The sequence below is a fragment of the Haliotis cracherodii genome, unplaced genomic scaffold, assembly GCF_022045235.1.
Source record: "Haliotis cracherodii isolate W230 unplaced genomic scaffold, xgHalCrac1.p SCAF_3, whole genome shotgun sequence".
Taxonomy (NCBI): domain Eukaryota; kingdom Metazoa; phylum Mollusca; class Gastropoda; order Lepetellida; family Haliotidae; genus Haliotis; species Haliotis cracherodii.
The window spans coordinates 67,177,666-67,201,960 of NW_027266286.1; the positions used below are offsets into that span (position 1 = coordinate 67,177,666).

Consider the following 24,295-nt stretch of genomic DNA (forward strand, 5'->3'; position numbering starts at 1 on the left):
TCTGACCCTACCCGGGTACCAACCACCCTATTATCTGACCCTACCTGGGTACCAACCACCCTATTATCTGACCCTACCCGGGTACCAACCACCCTATTACCTGACCCTACCCGGGTACCAACCACCCTATTATCTGACCCTACCTGGGTACCAACCACCCTATTATCTGACCCTACCTGGGTACCCAGGAGATAGGTACAAAATGTCCGATGGGAAGAGTTTGACCATACTCCTGTCAAAATGTATTTAGATACACGTATAAACCGATCGGGTCATGCATGCACTGAAGGTGACTGAAGTTTTATCTTTTTGCAAATATATAAAGGTCGGAAGGAATGGGTGTGTAGTCAGAAAGAAATGTGAATTTGTCACTTATAGTGTAACCATAGAATTCTGGATAATTTTTGCCCCATTATACAATATAACCATGTGTCTAACCATGGGTCTGGGTCATCTTGTGGGTACCAGGGTCCTGCTCAGTACCCGTCCGACCTGCGTTACCCGTCCCAGCCCTACTGGTATGAATGATACAATGTTGTGCATGATGTTTATTTTTGTGTTTTCATGAAGTCAAAACTTTGTAAAATATTGATTTTTATATATCCTTTTTGAAGTATTTACCTACCAACCTGTCACATCTCTCTGACCTTGTGTATTGTTACTGCTGTTTCGGTATTGCCGAGATCTGTGATGTCACATTGGGCCCACAGAGTCACTGATTGCTTAACATCAACTTCTGAATGTGTATATAGTCCTTATATTGTGGACTCATGAATATCCAGGGTAGAATAGGTCTTCAGCAACCCATGCTTGCCGTAAAAGGTGACTATGCTTGTCGTAAAAGGTAACTAACGGGATCGGGTGGTCAGACTCGCTGACTTCGTTGATGCATGTCATCGTATCCCAATTGCGTGGATCGATGCTCATGATTTCAATCACTGGATTGTCTGGTTCAGACTCGATTATTTACAGACCACATAGCTGGAATATTGCTGAGTGCGGCGTAAAACAACCGACCAACCAACCTTATATTGTGTATTAAGAAAGATATGATATTTATACAGTTTTATAGCATTGCTGGTGTATCTAGATGAGCAGGTACTAGGAAATAGTTGTGCTCTCTTGTTTTGTGGATGTTGACCATGACCATACATAGTTTTGTTGAAAGTAGTTTCTCTAGATCATGTAGGCACATAGCTTTGAGATTAGTGGTTTATTTATTGTCTTTATTGTGATTTTTATTTGGGGTGAAACGATACATCGGTGCACTGCTGCATCGTGACTTTTCATGTGACACGATACACGGTATGTTTTTTCTGTATAGATAAAAGACGATACACTTGCTGAAATAAATTTCTACTCATTTAATTACCTCTGGTGTTTTTGTCAGTCAGCTATTGCAAAATGTGTTGTAATTTGCGTTTGAAGTTCACTACTAAAAATAGCCGCAACGAACATGCGTTGACAGCTAGCTTTTCCTTTTGAACCTGCTCTAAGATATTTATTGTCAAGAAGATTCCATGTGATTTGATGTAAATATGCGTATCACGATACGTATCGTATCATGACCTTGCTGTATCGTTTCACCCCCAGTGTTTATATATTTGACAACATGCAAGGATGTGGCACAATAGCAGCACAATATTTCTCCTATGTGTCAAGGTGTTAGTGTGGGGGTGGGGTGAAAGGGGGTTTAATGTCGCGTTCAGAATTATTGCACTTATGTGGCGACGTGCACTCACATGTGTCTGTGTGTGTGTGAAGCTAGTACTTCTTGCACTTTCTCTGTTTTCATCGTGCTAGCCAACTGAGATACTGTTCTGCAATTTAATTTTACCCGACAGAGACAAGTATTTGTTTTATCCCCTTAATGCTGAGTGCCAGGGAAGGCAACAACAAGTACCATCTATTGACTTTGTGAAGTTGTGAGGGTTAACCTGATGTCTGTATGTCATGTCGAACCTCCTTTCATGCTGAACCTCAATGGGGTTTTTTCTCTTTGTGTGTCACTGTGTGGTCAATATGCTGAGAATCATGATTTGATTGGTTTTTTGTTATTAGCATCACACTCAACAACAATCTAACTATATGCCAGTCATTGAATACTGTAATCTGGATCAGACAATGCAGTGATTGACATCATGAGCATCAATCTATGCAATTTGGATATGATAACATGCCAATCTCATTAAAATCAGATCTTAGTTCTCGCTATCGCTAAACAAAGGTCTGAGGACATCCCATTACAGGTCACTTCAGAACGACCTTTCATCCGACCAATCAAAGCATCACTTACCAGATCATGAAAGTGACAGACGGAATATTTTTTCTCATCATGTAACCTCAAAAATGTTAGCACGGGGTATTCCAAACGAACAGTTACAGCCCTTTAGACTGATTCCGTCAAAATCATCATCTATCTCTCGCTTCCGTGGTATAAACATTTGAACGGAGGAGGCATTGCACAGTATGTGGGAAGCACTGCTTCACAATCTCAACCATATATTAGACGTTCCGGAATGTTCATTTGTTCAGTTTTCAAATTTTTAATCAAGAACTGTGTCAAAATATTTTTCAAGCGTAGTCTGAAATGGAAATCGCCAGGTTGAAACGAGTGCAGGAGAGCTTGAGAAAGCTGTTTTCTAATAAGCTGATGTCGACTTCTTCTTAGTCATTTCAGTGGTCGGTCAAAGTTCTTGAAGGGTTGTTCTGACATGACCCGTAATGGGATGTCCTCAGATCTTTGTTTAGCAGCAGCGAGAACTTAGATCTAATTTTAATTAGATTGAATGACGTGCATACTGATCATATAAGTCACCTCTGTCAACAACAGAAGACCAATTCTGGCCCAAAGGGGCAGAGAATGATGAGGCAAAATGAAACAAATGTTGTCAGGGTTGATCTTATGTTAATTTTCTTCAAGAATCAAATAGAATATTTTCATTTTTTAACTCAATTTTAACTCAAAATTACAACATAGAAAGCATAAGGACTCCAAGGTCAAAGAAGGCTCCAAGGTCACAGAAAGCTCCACACACAAATATTATCTCTACAACCGACATAGATACTTTAATGTAGACTTGTGAGGGTGAAGGTAATACTACAGTCATTTAGTTAAGATTACTTTGTGAAACATGGTTGAAAAGTGTCAAGTACAATCTAACACCAAGTTGAAGGGACCTACTGAAATACTTCTAGTTATCCAAAGTTCGACACAACTGAAAATGATTAATAAGAATGAATACGCAGGGACCAAACCTTTACTTCGAAACAACCTCAAGTTTGACCCATCAAAGTTTGACACAACAGTGTTTTACTGAAGTTGGATGTTTGGAGGATAAGAGCCAAAGTTGCCAAGCCATTTAGCATCACAAGTATTGAACCTCAGAGCTTAATGTAGTGGTCATTACAAAATAAGGGTTCAATTCATTACTGTGTGATCATGAGGTCACATCCTTTGATAGACCTGTGAAGATACAGGGTAGTTTAGGTCTTCAGCAACGTGGAATTGCATGGATTGATGCTCCTGTTACATTCACTGGATTGTCTGGTCCAGACTTGATTATTTACAGACCGCCATCATAAAGCAGGAATATTGCTGAGTGCCGCGTTAAACAACAAACAAAGAAACAAACAAACACATGCTTTGATAATGGCATTTCATGGTTTCATCATGGCATCACCTGCTTTGATCACGATTGTGGTGGCACATGCTTTGATCATCGCATCACATGCTTTTATCATGAAATCAGTTGCTTTGATTATGGCATAACATGCTTTGATCATGAAATCAGATGCTTTGATTATGGCATCACATGCTTTGATCATGAAATCAGATGCTTTGATAATGGCATCACATGGTTTGATCATGAAATCACATGCTTTGATTATGACATCACATGCTTTGATCATGAAATCAGATGCTTCGATGATGGCATCACATGGTTTGATCAGAAATCACACGATTTGATTATGGCTGACATAGTTGGATCATGAAATCACATTCTTTGATAATGGCATCACATGGTTTGATCATGTGCTGCTTTATAATAATGTTTGGTGTGGTCATGGCATCACATGTATATACACAGTGAAACAGTTGTGAAATCTATGTAACTGGAGCTATCTCACATTGCTTCAGTCTGTTTGTCACAGTCATGTTCTGTGCCCCAGATATGTTATGTTATGTTATAAACTTCAACAATGGATATTTCTCTTTGCTATATGACCCGGGAAAACATCAGTTGATGCTCAATTCTAATCATATTTGTGAGTGATAATGCATATGCTGTCTGTACATGGAATACCGGTACTACACAAGTCCTGTTCCTTATTGGCGATACCATCCTGGTATATATAGTATGATATAGTATAATATGGTATAATATCGTATAATATCGTATAATATAGTATATATAGTATATTTGTGTGGTAGACTGCCTGGAAGTGGGACTAGTTCGGCCATTACATCTCCAGCGAGTTCATCTAGTCCAGTTTGTGTCTTGTTCAGAGTGTTTTAAATGACCTGTATTCATCAATCAGAATAATAATCTGTTCATGAGCAATCTCGTTACAAGATCTTTTACTCTGCTACAATACATCTCTTCATGAAGATCTGAGGATACCTCCAAGGAGGTCGTGTTGGTTAACTGTTTAATCAGCCAATCAGCATCATAGCTTCTGAAATGTTGGTAGGAGTGAGCAAAACATCCTATATCTCAAAAACTAATATAATCGGGACATCTGACAGGTCAAAAACAAAGCTGCACCATTATGTTGTTGTGGACATCGGAGTTGCCTCGGACAGCCAAGGCATCACACCTAAAAGGGACTGCGGTCAAAGGAATATTGTGTTATTTCAGCATTTTTATTTGTACAGATCAGAATCTCTGAGTCAGGATGGTAAGGAAATGAAGCCAAATTATTTTAGATAGCTCAAGAACCCATACATCCTTAATTTAGATCCAGATGGTCCAATTGACGCGACCTTCTATTGAGGTATTGTATCAGAGGAAAAGGTCTAATGCTGATGAGATTGATTCCTGAGCCCATTTTACAGTGATATGCATGTATGAACTGAAAGTTTGTGTACTATTTTTCTAAGAGTAAATGCATTTCATAACTTCTGTGTTTTTTGGTTTGTTCAGGAGTTCCTACATTTCCTCAAATAAACAGGGCAATAATGAAGTGTCCTTCACATTATCAGTAGATGGGAAGAAGTAGATGGGAATAGATGGAAGATACATCTCACCTTCAGTCATGGGGTCAGAACAGGATACATCTCACCTTCCCCATGGGGTCAGGACAGGATGCATCTCACCATCAGTCATGGGGTCAGAACAGGATGCATCTCAGCTTCAGTCATGGGGTCAGAACAGGATGCATCTCACCTTCAGTCATGGGGTCAGAACAGGATGCATCTCACCTTCAGTCATGGGGACAGAACAGGATGCATCTCACCTTCAGTCATGGGGACAGAACAGGATGCATCTCACCTTCAGTCATGGGGACAGAACTGGATGTATCACACCTTCAGTCATGGGGTCAGGACAGGACGCATCTCACCGTCAGTCATGGGGTCAGGACAGGATGCATCTCACCTTCATCATGGGGTCAAAACAGGACGCATCTCAGCTTCAGTCATGGGGTAAGGACAGGATGCATCTCAGCTTCATCATGGGGTCAGGACAGGACGCATCTCAGCTTCAGTCATGGGGTCAGAACAGGATGCATCTCACCTTCATCATGGGGTCAGGACAGGACGCATCTCACCTTCAGTCATGGGGTCAGAACAGGGCGCATCTCACCTTCAGTCATGGGGTCAGAACAGGATGCATCTCACCTTCAGTCTTTGGGACAGAACAGGATGCATCTCACCTTCAGTCATGGGGTCAGAACAGGACGCATCTCAGCTTCAGTCATGGGGTCAGGACAGGATGCATCTCACCTTCATCATGGGGTCAGGACAGGATGCATCTCAGCTTCAGTCATGGGGTCAGAACAGGATGCATCTCAGCTTCATCATGGGTTCAGGACAGGACGCATCTCACCTTCAGTCATGGGGTCAGAACAGGGCGCATCTCACCTTCAGTCATGGGGTCAGAACAGGATGCATCTCACCTTCAGTCATGGGGTCAGAACAGGATGCATCTCACCTTCAGTCTTTGGGACAACAGGATGCATCTCACCTTCAGTCATGGGGTCAGAACAGGACGCATCTCAGCTTCAGTCATGGGGTCAGGACAGGATGCATCTCACCTTCAGTCATGGGGACAGAACAGGATGCATCTCACCTTCAGTCATGGGGACAGAACAGGATGCATCTCACCTTCAGCCATGGGGTCAGGACAGGATGCATCTCACCTTCAGTCATGGGGACAGAACAAGACGCATCTCACCTTCAGTCATGGGGTCAGAACAGGATGCATCTCACCTTCAGTCATGGGGCCAGAACAGGGTGCATCTCACCCTCAGTCATGGGGTCAGGACAGGATGCATCTTACCTTCAGTCATGGGGTCAGGACAGGATGCATCTCACCTTCAGTCATGGGGTCAAGACAGGATGCATCTTACCTTCAGTCATGGGGTCAGGACAGGGCGCATCTCACCTTCAGTCATGGGGACAGAACAGGATGCATCTCACCTTCAGTCATGAGGTCAGAACAGGACGCATCTCACCTTCAGTCATTGGGACACATTAACTGTTACGGGGGGACCAACTGAGGCCGGGTGGTCATAGACACAGCTCACTGTGCAAAGTGGAAGGATCAACACGTCATGCATGAGTTCAGGTACAACATGTGTGCCCTTTCATGATACTTGGCATACCAGCCTCGTACCCTTGAATGTCAGTGAATGACCACACAAGATCAATGAATAACCATTAAACTATATTGAAACACACGTTTGGTTTACAATCACAAAAGGTAATACAGTGGGTCAAATAGGTGGCAGCAATAAGTAACAGGCCCGAGAAGAAATGTGAGTGAATCCACGAGTGTCCAGAATTTGTCTTGCATCCAGAGCAGTGTTGGAAACAGGCAGGAATTCGGTGTTTTCAGATAGTTTCCAATCCGCAGTTGCAAGTCAATTAGACGCTAGTCAGGTCGTAAAAGGCCTCCAATCGCCCTCGTGTCGCTGTTTTATACGCACAACCATCCTTCTAGAAGCTCTCACCTCCTGGAACTTCTCAAATGATCAAGTCCGTTCTGTCAACAATTAGGGGCGGTAACTCTAATTTGCTGATGTCTGCCACTAAAATCTGTCCACGACAGCACTCGAACATTTTACCAGCGCTGCAATCGTTAACTGCCACTGACACTCACGACATATCAACTTACAACAACCTCTACTTACACTAGGCTATGCCCCAAAGCAGTAAACGTCTAAGATCTACATCGCTTTTGTCTTGTCTTGCGACCGCCTCCGTGACCACCTGGTAGAGCGTCTGCTCGGAGAGCGTAAGTCGGGGGTTCGATCCCCGGTCACGTCATACCTAAAGACGTAAAAAGATGGTACTTTTTGTTACCCTGCCTGTCACTCGGCATTATGAGGCTAAAACAAGGTCTAGTTGGCTCGGGGTCGGATTACCTTGTCTGAGTGGGAAATCCATGTCAAACAGGCATGGTATCTCAGTGGGCTAGCATTATAAAATCGGCATTAGTCCGGACAAGCAGCCACACACGTATTGTTCAAAGTAACGTCAAACCCAACTCACTTCCTCGCTCATTCATTATGGGAGATCACTCAAACAGCATGGCCCCTGCCACGATGGGGAAGCCAGCAGGTTCAGACTGTTCGTCCCACCGGGAAATATCTCAATGGGCTTGTCACAAATAAAGAAATGTATAACATGCCGTTACAGTTGGACAAACGGCAAGATGAGTGCTTAACCAGGACTGAAGTTCCAAGTGAATGCATGCCATTGCTTGCCTATCCTTTCATCACCGACCACTTTACGTTCATCTTTCACGGAACAAAACTGGCATTTTCGGAGAACCTGCATCCTTGTCAGGGTTCATATGTTTCTAGGTTTGTCAGCACCATACCCGTGCTCGTGGGTTTCACCGAAGTGGTAAACGTCTGAGACCTGCATCACTTCGGGCTTTCCTCCCACATTAAGCTGACACGCCGCGATATAACTGGAATACTGTTAAAAGCGGCGTTAAACCTAACTCACTCACTCACTCACTTGATAGGGTTCATGCCTGTGTAAGAGCAAATATTTTCGCAACAATCACAAATTTAAAGATTTTCACCGTCTGAAGGATATGTAGCACTACACTGGTACTCTGGGATATTCATGGCATAAAAGTGAAAAACGGTAACTATTTACCTCGACCCTTTCACTAATACATGGGGCGGTTGGGCAGCTGAGTGGTTAAAGTGTTCACACGGGTCCTATTCCCCACATTGGTACCGTGTAGGATAGCATGTAGTCCTCGCCGCTTGAAATAGAATCAGGAAATATCGCGATTATTAATTAACGAAGATAGCCGAAGTGTGCTAATACTTATGAATGGAAACCAAGCAATTCCGCCGACAAGAATGTTACTTACAGTAATGGCAAAAATTGCAAAGTGTGTTTTTCAAGAAATGTCCGTTTTGCTCGCGATAAACGTCATCGAGTTTTAATCACGTGGTTAGGTGACTACAAGCGACATTATTCTGCAGCCTGCAGCCTGCAGCCTGCAGCGTGCGTACATTACCAGCATGAACTGAACTGAAAAAGCGTGCAGATGTGGCATTTAAAGCGTTATTTACCAAGTTCACTGCTAGATATAACCGTTCTCAGTCACCTGAATCTTACCTGGTATTAAAGTGGTCGCCCACTGAGATACCATGTTTAACATTTATACACCACTTGACACAAAATATTGACTCCAAACCGATCAGGCCTTGTTTTATCCCCGTAATGCCGAGAGCCAGGCAGGGTAACAACAATTACCACCGTTAGCCTATTTTTTGTATGATTGTTTGTTTGTTTGTTGCTTAACGCCGCACTCAGCAATATTCCATATGCGGTCTGTACATTATCGAGTCTGGACCAGACAATCCAGTGATTGACATCATGAGCATCGATCCACGCAATTGGGATACTATGACATGCATCAACCAATTCAGCGAGCCTAACCATCCCGTTAGTCGCCTCTTACGACAAGCAAAGTCGCTTTTTACGGCAAGTATGGGTTGCTGAAGACCTATTCTACGGCGGATCGTCACAGGTATATGACGAAGACGAGGATCGAACTACTGAACTTCCACTCCCCGGGCAGACACTCTATCCACTAGACCATGGAGGCGGAGAAAGTCTGGATGGCTTATTTGAACCTAATACCCATGTCCTACAATCAACATTGCATGGATTAAAATATCAAGGATTGCCGTGTGCCTTTGTCAGATTCTAAGCTCATATAAGTATGGCTTACCCCCTGACCTTGAATGCCGGATACCTGTTTATGAATGGAGATCAACACCTTATGAGTTGTAAGTAGGTGTCAACATAACACCGTTCATAGTGTTACCTTGAGCTCACGTCTGTGGATGATGAGGGCTGCAGTGAGGTTTTAACTTTTAATTCATGGCCTCATTAGCCATTGATACTCCGTGATGCCTCCACGGTATGAATGTGGTACAAATTTGTGACATGTATGGTTTAAGACAAGAGTGAGTGAGTGAGTGAGTTGGGTTTAACGCCGCTTTTAACAGTATTCCAGTTATATCACGGCGTGTCAGCTTAATGTGGGAGGAAAGCCCGAAGTGATGCAGGTCTCAGACGTTTACCACTTCGGTGAAACCCACGAGCACGGGTATGGTGCTGACAAACCTAGAAACATAATCGGGGCGAACTGGGATTCGAACCCACAATCATAGGTTTCTGGCGTGCCCAAGGGACGCAACTCTGCACAGCGAATCGCGGCGCCTTAGACGACTGGGTCACCCGTGCCCCCTTAAGACAAGAAACGTATATACATGCTTTCACGGAACAGACAGTCAATTGTGTCAAATGTAGTGGGGTAGCCTAGTGGTTAAAGTGTTCGCTTGTCATGCTAAGGCTCGGCTTCGATTCCCCACTTGGGTACAATACGTGAAGCCCGTTTCTTGTAACACTCTACACGTGAAGATCCGGGTTAGAAAAGGTTTTCAGCATACCATGCTTTCCGTAAGAGGCGACTATGCTTTTCGTAAGACAATCCATTGATTGATATCACGAGCATCGATCTACGCAATTGGGAAACGATGACATCCATCAACCAAGTCAGCGAGCCTGACCACCCGATCCCGTTTATAGTCGCCTCTTGTGGCAAGCATAGTCGCCTCTTATGGCAAACATGGGTTACTGGAGATGTATTCTATACCCCGGATCTTCACGGGTCTCCATCGAAAGAGAAATTACTTGAATTCAACATCAATAAATTGACAGACGTTTTTTATCGGTTTGAAACTTAATTAACGCTGTCTATTTTTTGTTATTCTTAGCTGATATTGTGAACCTTTTGCATCATTCCTCAAATACTTTGATGGAATCATGGACGTGTTGCGTGTTGAAGTCCGACTGCCACATTCAACTAATCATACAAACACTTGACGTGACCAACTCTTAACCTCAGCCTCAGCCTCAGCCTGTGTGGGATGCACGGATTGCGCGAGAATAGAAAGTTGTGTGTGAATAAATAATACCGGTGAGATTAGAATTACTCCTGATTGAGCAGTCAGCGGCAAGTGCATCCTACCCTGTCCAGGATATTAATTGTGAGGTAGCGTGAGTGCATTCAAGAAATATGACCCTCTCGAAACGCTGATTTCTAACCACCCACCCTCGGTTTGGCGCCTACATGGCAGTGCCCGTGGTTTCACCAAAGTGTAAAAGTCTGAGAGTGTCTCAATTATATAGATATCTGAGATCCTAGATATAACACAATCTCATTCAAATCATTTTTTTTTTAACGGTAGCGAGAACAAAGATACGATTTTAGTTAGATTGCGACATAACAAATACTTTTTGAAACAGTTTAATCGAACCAACACACCCATCGCCGGTCTTTGATCCCAAATTATCGTAAAATGACACGACAATATGAATACTGTATCAGAAGAATTACCCCCGCCAATCACAACACCCGCCGATCCTCGTGGGGCGAACACCTGGTTTCATCACTATTTGATAGTGATTCATAAACACATGGTTATGATAAAGTCGGAATCGATTTCTTGTATTTGTAGAAAGAGTTTTGTCTCTGATATTTACAACTTCACAGCTATGACATATTTTGCCATATACCACTTTCTTGTCTTGACTTGCATAATTATAAATAACCGTCCCGTGAAGACCCGGGTTAGAAAAGGTCTTCAGCAACCCATGCTTGACGTAAGAGGTGACTATAGGGATCGGATGGTCAGGCTCGCTGACTAGGTTGATGCGTATCATCGTATCCCAATTGCGTAGACCGATGCTCATGATATCAATCACTGGATTGTCTGGACCAGACTCAATTATCTACAGACCGCCGTCATATAGCTGGAATATTGCCGAGTGCGGCGTTAAATAACAAACAAACAAATATAAATAACCATTTACTGAGCGTTAATAAGGGTTTATTTGCGCCAACTGGATGTTAACGTGTTGGGCAGAGTTATGTCCCTTATGTACCAGGATCCAAAAGTTTATTCGAATCCAAGATTGCCAGTTATGAACCTTGGTTTGTAAGTACAATACCCGTGCTGGTATTAACAAAGTAGCAGATTCCAAAACCACATTGATCTAACACGCCGAGATATAGCCGAAACTCTCTCAAACTGGACCTTAACCTAAAATCACCTTTGCGAATGTGTTAATTTGAGACGAGAACCGTGACTGACTTTTTACCCATGTTGCGGAAAATGGCGCATAATGATATAAATATGTGAATATCAAATTATATGGGAATATTGTTATAGGACCAAATATGTTACCTTAACATGACCCCGTGAACGTAAAATTAATTAAGATACCTTCACCACTTTTGTAGTGGACAACATCAAAGGGTTTGTTGATAAGCCGCCGGGCGTCGGTATAATGGTTATGAGCCCCTGTCACCTACAGGTGAGATAAACTCAGCTTATAATCACCAGCTTACCTTCGTTAACGCGCAATTGTCCGCTGATATCTTCCTTTCACCTGGAGTTTCAGGTGTAAATAAACAGGTGTGTCCCCAACAGAGGTAGGTTCAATTTGTATGACGTTATGCTTGTCTTATAACACTTTGACACGAGGTAATGATAACAGTCTTGATACAACATTCCAGCTCTATGAACAGGTAAGCAAACGTTTAGCTTCATCAAATCGTACCGCCTAAATGGTGCTCATAATTTAAGAAATATGTGTATCAGTTGTCCAAGAGATCGGAAACAAATTGTATAAAAAAATATTATCGTTGGTCCTTTAGTATATCATAGATTTTCGATATAGAGCAGATTAAAAGGAAAGTATATCCCATTGTGATATAGAGGGTAGTTGTATTACCTGCGAAATATATCAACTTGTTTTTCACTGATGTATCTTTAAGGGATAAAGAGGGCTCACTATCATTAATACATGCTCTGAAACATATATCAATGCGAGTTCATTAAAGTACATAAATACTTTGCTTTGTGTTTGACAATAAACATCCGAATCTTTAATTACACACACTTGTTGTAATTATATAATGATAGCTACTTGAACTTTTTAAGGCGCAACACGTGTAGTTCTTTACGTTTGATTGAAAGTCTGAGTCCTGAACATTTTTTGTACAATTATATGTAAAATCAGTTCTATACATCACTACACGCGGCCTCCGTTAGGTGCCGTCTTTATTCCCGGATCACAGTATCCATAAAGACTTACCAGATATCAAGTCTATCTAATGTCGCTGGACATATTGTGACATTATAAACATTTCTCGTTACACGGCAGTGATATTGATATATTTCACGGGGCGTGAGTTTGGTATAACGCCACTTTGACGGCGTGTCAGTTTTATGTGGGAGAAACCACCATGTGGTATCCCCATGTATCAGACATTTACCACCTTGGTGAAAAATACGAGCACGGGTGTGGTGCCGACAAACCTAGAAACAAAATCAGGGCGAACCGGGATTCGAACCTACGTTCATGGGTTCGTGGCATGCGACTCAACACAGAGAATTGCCTCCCTTGACGGGAAGAATGCCATGTAATACAAGTTATTTGTTTGTTGTTTAAAGCCGCACTCAGCAATATTATAGCTATATGACGGCGCTCTGTAAGTAATCGAGTCTGGACCAGACAATCCAGTGATTGAACATCGATCAAGGTAACTGGGATACGATGACATGCATCAACCAAGTCAGCGAGCTTGACCACCCGATCCCGTTAGTCGACTCTTACGACAAGCATGGGTTGCTGAAGACCTTTTCTCTACCCGGATCTTCACGGGTCTACACTCTAATGGTTAACACCAGTCAGTTAGTTAGTTAGTTAGAAGCTGACATATACTGACGGACAAAAGAAAGTATACACCCCTGTTTATAGGTGGTTAAAAATGAGCGAGTTAGTGAGTATGCTTTTACGCCGCTTTTAGCAATATTCCAGCAATATCACGGCGGTGGACACCAGAAATGGGCTTCACACATTGTACCCATGTCGGGAATCGAACCCAGGTCTTCGGCGTGACGAGCGAACGCTTTAACCACTAGGCTATCCGACCGCCCCTGGTTAAAAATGAAACAAACAAGCAGGAAATGTTTCTCGATGGTGATGTATTTGATACGAGTATCATAGTTGTGTTTTGGACCTTTAGTCTCCAGTGGTTTGTCGACTGTTTTCAGCCAGGTAACGTTTTGATAAAAAAAAAACACAAAAAAAACCCTGTGTAATTCTTTGATCAATTCCAATTTTAAAGTGTATACTTTCTTTTGCCCATCAGTATATAATGTTTTTGAAGACAATTCAATCTTTCTTTAAGTGTATTGCCTCGAAGGTCGGTGTATTTTCATATCTTACTCAGTTACCTCCTAAGGCTCACTTCAATCTGACTTACTGACCCAATATATATGAAATACAATATGTCAGCAACCTTAGGTAAATATGTGCAGCAATATTCAACACTTACATCCACTACAATTATACACGAAGACATGCCCGCCAAACACAGACCGACCTGGACAACATTCACCACAGCATAATGAACAGTCCCTCTCTTGTATGCAAACAGACATGACAAAATGTTTTATACTTCTCCAACCCTGATATACACGTCTGGGGTTAAACTAAGCGTTATTAGAACCTTGTACATTTCTTTGACTTCTAGACCGGCAATAAATAAAACGCCGGTAGGCACCGACTTGAAAGAAATCCGAAAGCGAGTGTGTGTGTTTGACCTGGGCTTGGCGCGACATTATGCTTCAGACGCTTTTATCAGGAATCGAATTATTTATAAATGAATAACAAAGACAACATGCACAGGATAGATTAAACGAAGGTAAATGACTCGTTCGGGGTCATTTGTCTGTCAAAACATGGCGTTTGGTGGGAAAGGATTTACTAGAATGGAAGAACAAGTTTTCCTGGAACGGTTTATTGTAGGTACAATATGAGTTATTGCGGTCAACGGAAGCGTACAGTGTTAGTTCAGATTAAAAGATATTTTCAGTATTGCACACATTATTAAACACGTTCAGACAAAACAATCCGTTAAATAAAAGCAGGACAAACAAAAGGGGGTATTATTGTAACGGTTGAATGTGTAATACAGTAAATGTTTCGGTAGAGTGACTGATCTTGATGTTAACGAATAAAATTCTTCTTCTCGAGCTTCTGATTTTCTCACATGGTGGCGCCATACTCAAAGGGCCATAAGTTGTCTAATCTCGCGTTCTGGGAGATTTTCTACTTACAATTCTCATAATGATATAGCCCCTTTATCTATTAAGAAGCCCGAATGTGGAAGCACTGGAGTGTGATGCTTGTTTATGTATTGATCATGTAGCCTGAAGATATTAAGCAAACAAGGTGATAAAATATATTTATTACATGGTCACATTGTCAAGCTGGTGTTTGATTGGTCGTACTCCGACGAAGTGTTTACCGCACGAAGTAGTGAGACGCTATACCTCTCGACCAGCTCGACCAGAGTAGGGTAACAAGTGGACATAAATACCCACGTATTGGTTAATTACTAGGACCCGTCTCCTTAAGCCACTGTGAGAGATGGAGACCTTGGTTCGTGAAACTAACCTCACAGAGCACGGTGAAGACTGTTAAATTGGTTATATGCGTTTACGACGACACACCACGGACGCAACCTCAAGTCATTAAAGTTTAACTTGGGGAGAACTGTGTGGATGGAGAGGAGAAGCCGTGTGTTTAAGGTAGGTGCAGTCGGCAGGAGAATAGTTTTATACCGCGTAATATATAACACTTCATTTTTATTGAAATGCAGTAATTCTGCAAAAATATAAATTTATTTATTAGGTTCAGTCCAATATATGTCAGTCGAGGACATTTAAACAATAACAGGTCGATCCATTACAAAAGTTAAAATAGATTGTTAAATGTTCTGATAAATTATTTTTTGTGGAATTAAAATTTATTTCTTGTTATTCATTTCGACGTTTTAAGATTTGTAAAAGTACTAATACGATTTTGTAATTCAATCCTACGTCGCCACTCCGGGTTTTGCGGTGTACATTGGCCAGGACAGGCCTTCTGCAAACACCGTCTCTGGGGTGCAAACGTCTTTGAAAGTCATTAATCAGTGCCTCTGTATCACTTATGTGATTACACATATGAGATAGGACGTATAAGAAATGCCGTGGAGGGTTTCCGCTCACAAGATTGGAGTCATATATCAGTCGAGGGATTAACCTGTTCTGAAGAGAGAGACACTGAACTCCGTACAGGGTGGGAGACGGACGATGTACGGAGTGTACATGCCGACTTTGTGTACTGAAAGTTTAATCTGAATATTTTGATAGGCGCAGTTGATGTTTTTTATATTAACATCTAGTTTTCCATTTCAGGTATTATATTGATATGTTGTGAGTTAAAGCAACGTGTCTCCGAGGTTCTCGTATCGGAAGTTTCAGGAGCGTTGCCACTTCATCTAGGTTTGTCTTTGCACGAGAATTGGATATATAATACACGTGTTTGGGATATATTATCCCCTCAGGACTGAGGTATTGAAAGTTAGGAATACTACTTCTCGTGTCACGTGCTTTCTGGGATTCGAGTGATGTTGTGGACGATGTCGCTATAGCTAACGTGCCCAGACAAGCAGCCACCAATACCCTGAATCCGATACGTATATACATAACTTGTGCTTCCTTGACACGATGGAGATGACAACGTGGTGAAAGACGACGACAACGTTTGTATGTGAATACACAGCGGTGGATACTGAATTAACGCCCCAACAGCAGCATCATGGAGGACACCGACGTCGACCGATACCTTAAGGAGAGTTGTCGCAGCTTCCGGGAGGCGAAGGTGAAGAACTCGGCCAGGCGGAACTCTCTGATGAAGAAGACTCTCGGGATTGAAAACGAACGCAAGATGGTGACTGTAAAGATGAGCAGGGAGGAGAAACAGCTGAGAGAACAGCTGCGACAGATGCAGATGGGAAAGAAGGTCGTCACTGGCAACGCACACAAAGGTAGGTGGCATGTAATGCTGTAGAAGCAGGTTGGTTGGTTGGTTTGTTGTTTAACGCCGCACTCAGCAATATTCCAGCTATATGACGGCGGTCTGTAAATAATCGAGTCTGGACCAGACAATCCAGTGATTAATATCATGAGCATTGATCCGTGCAATTGGGATCGATGACATGCATCAACCAAGTCAGCGAGCCTGACCAGCCGATCCCGTTAGTCGACTTTTACGACAAGCATAGTCACCTTTTACGGCAAGCATGGTAGAAGCAGGTAACAACCAGTCTGTATAAAACATCTATCATGGAGTAAGGTACTTGGTGGTTGACACTGAGAGTACAGATCTAAATATACTGCCGGTCAAAAGAAAGTATACACCCATATTTGATAGTGGCTAAAAATAAAACAAACAAGAAATGTTTTTTCAATCGAGATGTATTTGACGGGTAGCATAGGGCTGTTTTCAGTGTAGACCTAATAACGTTTTTATACCGTTTGTAATTGTTTGGTCAAAATCCAATTTTCACTCAAATATTCAAATATCAAGAATATATTCAGTTAATCATTTGATGAATGTCCAAGCCAAATTTGAGAATTTTATCCTTTGATTGTGGGTTTGAATCCAAGATTCGCCCTCATAATGTTTCTAGGTTTGTCAATACCATTCCTGTGCTCATGGGTTTCACCAAAATTATAAACGTCTGGGATTTGCATCACTTCGGGCTTTCCTTCCACATTAAGCTGGCACGCCGTGATATAACTGGAATACTGTTTAAAGCTGCGTTAAACACTCATTCTCTTGCGATGAAAAGCATTCGTTGAGAGTGACGTCTTTACAGTACACTGCAATCAGTTACGGCTGTTAACACCAGTGCAGTCACGATATGGCTGAAACATTGCCGAAGTGACTTAAAACTTAACTCACTAACACCAGTGCTGTTCTTCCCTCAAGATGAGTCAGTGAGTGAGTTGGGTTTAACGCCGCTTTTTACAGTATTCCAGTTATATCACGGCGTGTCCCTCAGGATGAAGGAGACCCGTGAAGATCCGGGGTAGAATAGGTCTTCAGGAACCCATGCTTGCCGTAAAAGGCGACAATGCTTGTCGTAAAAGGCGACTAACGGGATCAGGCGGTCAGGCTCGCTGACTTGGTTGATGCATGTCATCGATCCCAGTTGCGTTGATCGGTGTTCATGATGTAAATCACTGGATTGTCTGGTCCAGACTCGATTATTTACAGACCGCCGTCATATAGCTGGAATATTGCTGAGTGCGGCGTAACACAACAAACCAAACCACAGAAACTAAGATGAAGGACATTGTCAGCAGTCGAGCACATCACTGATTTTGTACCCATTGTGAAGATGGGGGAGATTGACGGGATCGTGCAGTCAGATCCGCTGATTTGGTTGATGCATGTAGATGGATACTCATGACGTCAATCACAGGATTGCCTGGTCCAGACTTGATGATTTACAGACCGCCGTCGCGTAGCTGGAATATTGCCGTGTGCGGTGTTGAACAACAAACAAACTGTTTATGTAAACGAATATATTAATTTATGGCTCATGTTTATTTGTGTGTTGTGTTATGGTCACCGGCTGGAATGAATCAGAAGCCACTGACACGCCCAAGAACCATTCTTGTCAGTTTTGAAAAGACAACGTATTGTTTGTGACGCTGTGGTTTTGTTTGAAGGCCTTGACAAGAAGACGAAATCCAAGTCCGACACCAAGAAGCGCCCGATCCCTTCTTGTGATGTCGATCCCTACCCCGTCACCTTCGCCGACAGGACACCCTCGCCTCTCCGGAAGGGCAAGTTTGAAGAAAAGGGTAGGTTGCCTCTATATTAAACCGTCATGTGGGACGAAAAGCTGACTGATTTGTTGTGAGTGCGGCGCGATCCACTGGTTGTCTGACATAGTCCCAGTATTGGAGCCGCAATTCGCTTTGAAGAGTAGCGTCCCTTTTTCGTGTCGGGATATGCTGGTCGTGGGTTCAAATCCCAAATTCGGAAAATTGACCGTGCCTATGGATTTCACCAAGGTGTTAAACGTCTAACTTGGACGTGACATTAGACTAACTAGCTGACATAACCTTTAAACCCCCCGTTGCAGGATAAGCATTGGTACGAACAGTATAAGCACAAGCACTGCTGGCTGTGATTGTGCATTTGCAAATATACCAGCGGAAACAGTAATTGTGCTTCGTATAAAGTTGTGAAAATGTTATGTTATTGAAAATAACAACACAGTATTTGGTTATTCATCTGATCAATGTTTTATCAAAACAAATCTATTGACAAAAGAAATACCTTGGAACAGAAGACAGGGCTACACACCCTAAAGGATGGGTTCGTGACAACTCAATTAACAGTGTCAATATCGGATGTCACCACCACTTGAGTTGATACAGAACACATCAGAACAATGTTTATTTCTCAAAAATTACTCAGTGATGTGGAGAACATACATTTTACAGATAATCAAATACAAATAATATATACACGGGGGAATAAATATGATACTGAATACATACATCGGTGCGCGGTATACTTACAAACATGTGGAGGCGAATGTATACATTTTGACTGGAACATATTCAGATAACAATCAACATCATCAGAAAACATACACACATTCATCATAATAACAAATTTTATCTCGCATATTTCTGTAATGACAATCCACTTTTGATATATTTACAAAACTTTATAATTAATGGCTGGTATTGACATTTCATGAGATAAGTTTTGTGTCCAGTTGGATATTGAAAAAAAAAATAGTTAGGTAATAAAGTTGGTTGGTTGGTTGGTTTGTTGTTTAACCCCGCACTCAGCAATAGTCCAGCTATATGACGGCGGTCTGTAAATAATCGAGTCTGGACCAGACAATCCAGTGATTGATATCATGAACATCGATCCACGCAATTGGGATCGATGACATGCATAAACCAAGTCAGCGAGCCGGACCACCCGATCCTGTTAGTCGCCTCTTATGACAAGTATAGTCGCCTTTTACGACAAGCATGGGTTGCTTAAGACCTATTCTACCCCGGATCTTCACGGGTCTTAAGTAATTAAGATTTCGGGAGATCCTGTAATTCATTGCAACATTATACAAAGTGAAATTCATCCCAAATTGCAGTGTTACAAAGTGAGCACAGTCTGTCATTTTATAGACCTTATTCCGTCTTCCAGTTTCATTGGCTAGCTCGTGATTTGTTGTTCTTAACCGAGTCAGCCAAGTGCGGAGATTGTAGGGGAGTGTTAATAGATATGGTTCTTAATGAGATCATGTTTAAACCGTAAATAAGTATCCACATTCGAGGATATACAGGCGAGGCGAGGTGCATTGAAGAGGCCAGATGATTGAAAACAGCCTGGGGGATGTTGTTCCAAATGCCAACAAAAGACTGGTTCAGCTGAGCTTGCGATACCGGCTGTTACTGGTCCTGTTGTAGGCGTCGTCCCATCTCCGACATGTTCTATGGGGGATCCAGAGAATCAAAAAGTCAGTTACAACATGTGCAACGTGATAGCTGGCATTATGCTGCTCAAACGCAACTTTACGTCCCAGCATTACGTCCCTGCATTTGCACAAAGGGTAGAATATGATCTCGAACGACGTCGTCCGGGTAGCGTACGCCATTCAAATTGCTATTAACAGTGGTGAGTTGTGTTCTCCCATGAGTTGTGATGACACCCCATACCATTACACCACCACACCTAAACTAACGACATTAAGTAACGCAAGCGTCGCTGAAACGTTCTACTGGGCACCCATATAGACCCCTGACGACCATCAGAGATGTCCAGATAAAAACCTGGTCTCCTCTGTGCTAAGTATACTTATTACTGTCCCAGTCTTGTCCTCTGATCCTTATATGCTGTCTGCACCAAAATAGGCGTGGCTGACGATGACGTTGAAGCAAGCTGGGGCGTATCGCTGGACGTCGGGGCCGGATGTTGTGCTCCCTCAACCGGTTGCATACGGTTCTGCCACTTAATGGTTTCAAACCAGGAATTGTCTCAGCTGCCAATGTGGCAGTTTGGTATCGATTCCTCAGATGCACCAACCGAATATGGTTGTCTTGTTGACATGACGTCACACGTGGACGACCGGCCCGTGGCAATTGCAAGACATGAGTTTTGACCTGCTGTAGATAACGTCTCCCAAGAGATAATGTTGTGCTTCGATGAACATTAAAATGTCCGGCAACTTCGTTTGCGCCATTCCTGTTTGCAGCATAACCACAGCGCGTAGACGTGGAATTTCGGCAAGCCGTGGCACTGAGTAAGCGTTATTTACGGTTAAACGGCGGACCCGATAGCTTATCTTTCAATGTGTGTAGTTCACATTCACTAACCACGTGTGGACATAAACACCCAAATTGTCCGCCGTGCATTAACATGCATATGCAAACTGTGAATCACGACCTCAAAGTGGCGATGCATTCATGAATATGTAATGAAAGATGCATTGTTTAATTTCAGAATAAATTTATATTTTATTGAACTATGAAGCACAGTTATTATTTTCCGTAAGTATATGTTATGCTGCTCGCCATTACAACCAAATGGCGTGATATTCAACATTTAATGCGAGCCTGTTTTATATGTGAAGCAGGATCAGCGTATGTTCCATAATAAAGGTATCCATCGTACTAAGTCGAATTTTGCCTTTTAAAGTTAGAGTGAGCATGGTTTTACGACGCTTTTAGCAATATTCCTGCAATATCACGGCGGGGGACACCAGAAATGGGCTCCACACATTGTACCCATGTCGGGAATCGAACCCGGGTCTTTGGCGTGACGAGCGCACACTTACCCACTTGGCTACCCGACCGCCCTTTTTTGAAGTTAGAAATATCAACGAATCAAATTTGGATTTGTTATAAGCAACACCATCTAGCGAACAACATTAACGTTGATATGACTCATTCGACGTAGTGTCTTCCTGTCATGTTTCTCTCTTCATGGGCCGCCTCTGTGGTCTGCCCGGAGAGCGGAAGGTCGGGGTTCGATCCCCGGCCGCGTCATCCCAAAAGACATCAAAAGATGGTACGTGTTGTCACCCTGTCTGGCACTCGGCATCAAAGGGATAAAACAAGGACGGGTCGGCTCAGAGTCAGTATACTAAATCTGGGTGGGGTATTCATGTTAAACTTCGCATGGTATCTCGGTGTGCTAGCACTATAAAACCGGCATTAGTCTGGACCAGCATAAACAACCACACAGACATGCCTGTAAGTCGCTATATCAGCGCAATAATCTTGAACGCGACGCTAAACCCCATTTAACCTCCTCTTTCCTCATGACGATAGTGACTATGACGAGCCAATAGGTGCAACTCATGTTATTCATATGTTTTATAAATTACGTGGTTAGTTTTCAGAAATCTGTTTGTAGGAGAATATATCGACAGTCTCCAGTAAAGTTGAGATTGACGTGACATGGTGTCGTCTCGTGTTATCTCTGCAGTGCTGTTCAGGGCACGGTCTCATCGATCGCCTGTCAGATGATGTGTTTAGTCAATATCACCAGTCAACTTCCGACTTATTTAATCAAACACGGCGCCCAGTTTACCCCGGCATCAGACAAATGAAATATTTGTTTGGATATAGGCAAGTCTTTACATTGGTGATCGGTCTTAATGATAACCGGAACCAGGCTCTTGGTATCCATGTGCCTTTCTGAAATTGTGTGTATATGTGTGAACTCATATCAGTCATAGGATTTTACTGTAGACGTAAGGCTTCCCACCGATGCTCAGTGGTTAAAGTCATTTTACAAGACATTAAGGAAATCGCAGCTAAAAATGTCCTTTATTCTGAATTCACATTCACACATGCGCGCGGACACACACACACACACACACACACACACACACACACACACACACACACACACACACACACACACACACACACGCACACACACACACGCACACACACACATGGTGAGTTTGTGTTGAGTTGATACATTAGTGAGGACCACCTTGTTGGAAGATCACCAGTTATTAGCTCACCTGACTTAAGCTTTAGTCGCTCTACAGTTTCATAATAATTTATCGGTATTTTAGTAGCTACAGTATCAATGAAGAAAGGGCTGATATGATTTCTTTTTCTATCTTTGCTGCGTTTCGGTAAAGTTTTTTTCTCCCGCATAATCAGCTCGACGGTCCTAGGTTTCTGGCACATCTAAGGAAAATAACTGTAAACAGCGATTTACGTCGACTTATACGATTGGGCCACTCGTGCCCACTTCACATATATGGTTGCCCTCTATAAGCATATACATAAGTATAGAAGTCTTTGCAAAATGATACAATTTGACATTTTTCAATGAAGTCTTCAAGCTCGACAGAGTTGCGCCCCAAGCCGGTCTTGAGTCAAGGACAACCGTTCCACAAAGCGATCTTAGCGCTACGACTATCGTAAGCCAGTGTTAAAGTATGGGAGTTACGATCACCTTAGTGCTAAGATGGCTTTGAGGAACGGGGCCCAGGTCTTGCTAGTGCTAATTTGCCGTATACCTGAGTTCGAATCCTAAAATGGGTGAAAGTGAATGATTTCGTGGCGGGTCTACCAGATCAAAAGCCTACTCCTCTATTATAACGGAACCATTCGTTCACAATCCTATTTTCTCTACATCCTTTCAGGTCGACTTCACGCTGCCAGACGACAGAGAAGAACTTCGCGAGAGTTTGAGGATCTCCGCGTGAACACGACGACGGGAAAGCTCCTTGCAGCGAAGACTCACAGCTCCAAACTGCTCATCCCATCTAGCCTCTCGCCCTCCATAGCTAGGAGGGCTCATAGGATCACAAAATAGCATGTCTTCCAGCGATGACCTCACTGGATCTGATGACCCGGAAGTACTTGGGTCAGAAAGGAGGTCGAAGGAGTCTGGGAGCCAACAGGATCTCCGAACCACCAAGGGGAAAGACGGTTAAGCGGAGAAGTGATCAGGACACTAAATGCAGTTAATCTAAACGTGTTTTTCGTAAATGCTGTGACGGGTAGATAAAATGGACTGGTGTATGCGTGTCTCAAAAGTGAGGTTGACTCGAGTGCCCGATTTCAACGGTAATATGCCACACAAACGACATTTTGTCATTTTGTCTATAAAACATCATCGATTTTAAGATGCGTCAACATAGTGCATGCAACATGCGATTGAGAAGTGAAGATGTAAGTTACATCACCTGGTCGGGCACTAGAGTCCTTTACGTAGGACGCGATTCCATCTGATCACGACCCGTGCTAAAGTACTCGAGTACCCGTCAGGGCCGTGCTTAACAGTATTGACTTGTTGAAGGATACTTGATGCATTTGTAGATTCCACAAACAAGCATGTATTCCCCTACCTTATCATTATCATGGGCGGATACATGGGGGTGGTGGTGGTGGTGGTGGTGTGTGTGTGTGTGGGGGGGGGGGGGGGGGGGGGGGGGTGCACAAACCCCATTTTTATTTCGAAAAAAATCTTTATTTCTGTATAAATTACCACCAAAGACAATAAATAGATCTTAATTGTGCACACACACACACACACACACACACACACACACACACACACACACACACCTTTTCAAAAAAGGTGTATCCGCCCATGCTTATGTTTGTTTCAGCTATTTGATTGTAG

General features: G+C 42.7%; 1 pseudogene; it reads left to right on the plus strand.

Annotated features, from left to right (window-relative positions):
* Window positions 1-16,423: 16,423 nt before the first annotated feature.
* Window positions 16,424-23,616, plus strand: LOC139474342 (uncharacterized; annotated as a pseudogene).
* Window positions 23,617-24,295: the final 679 nt, after the last annotated feature.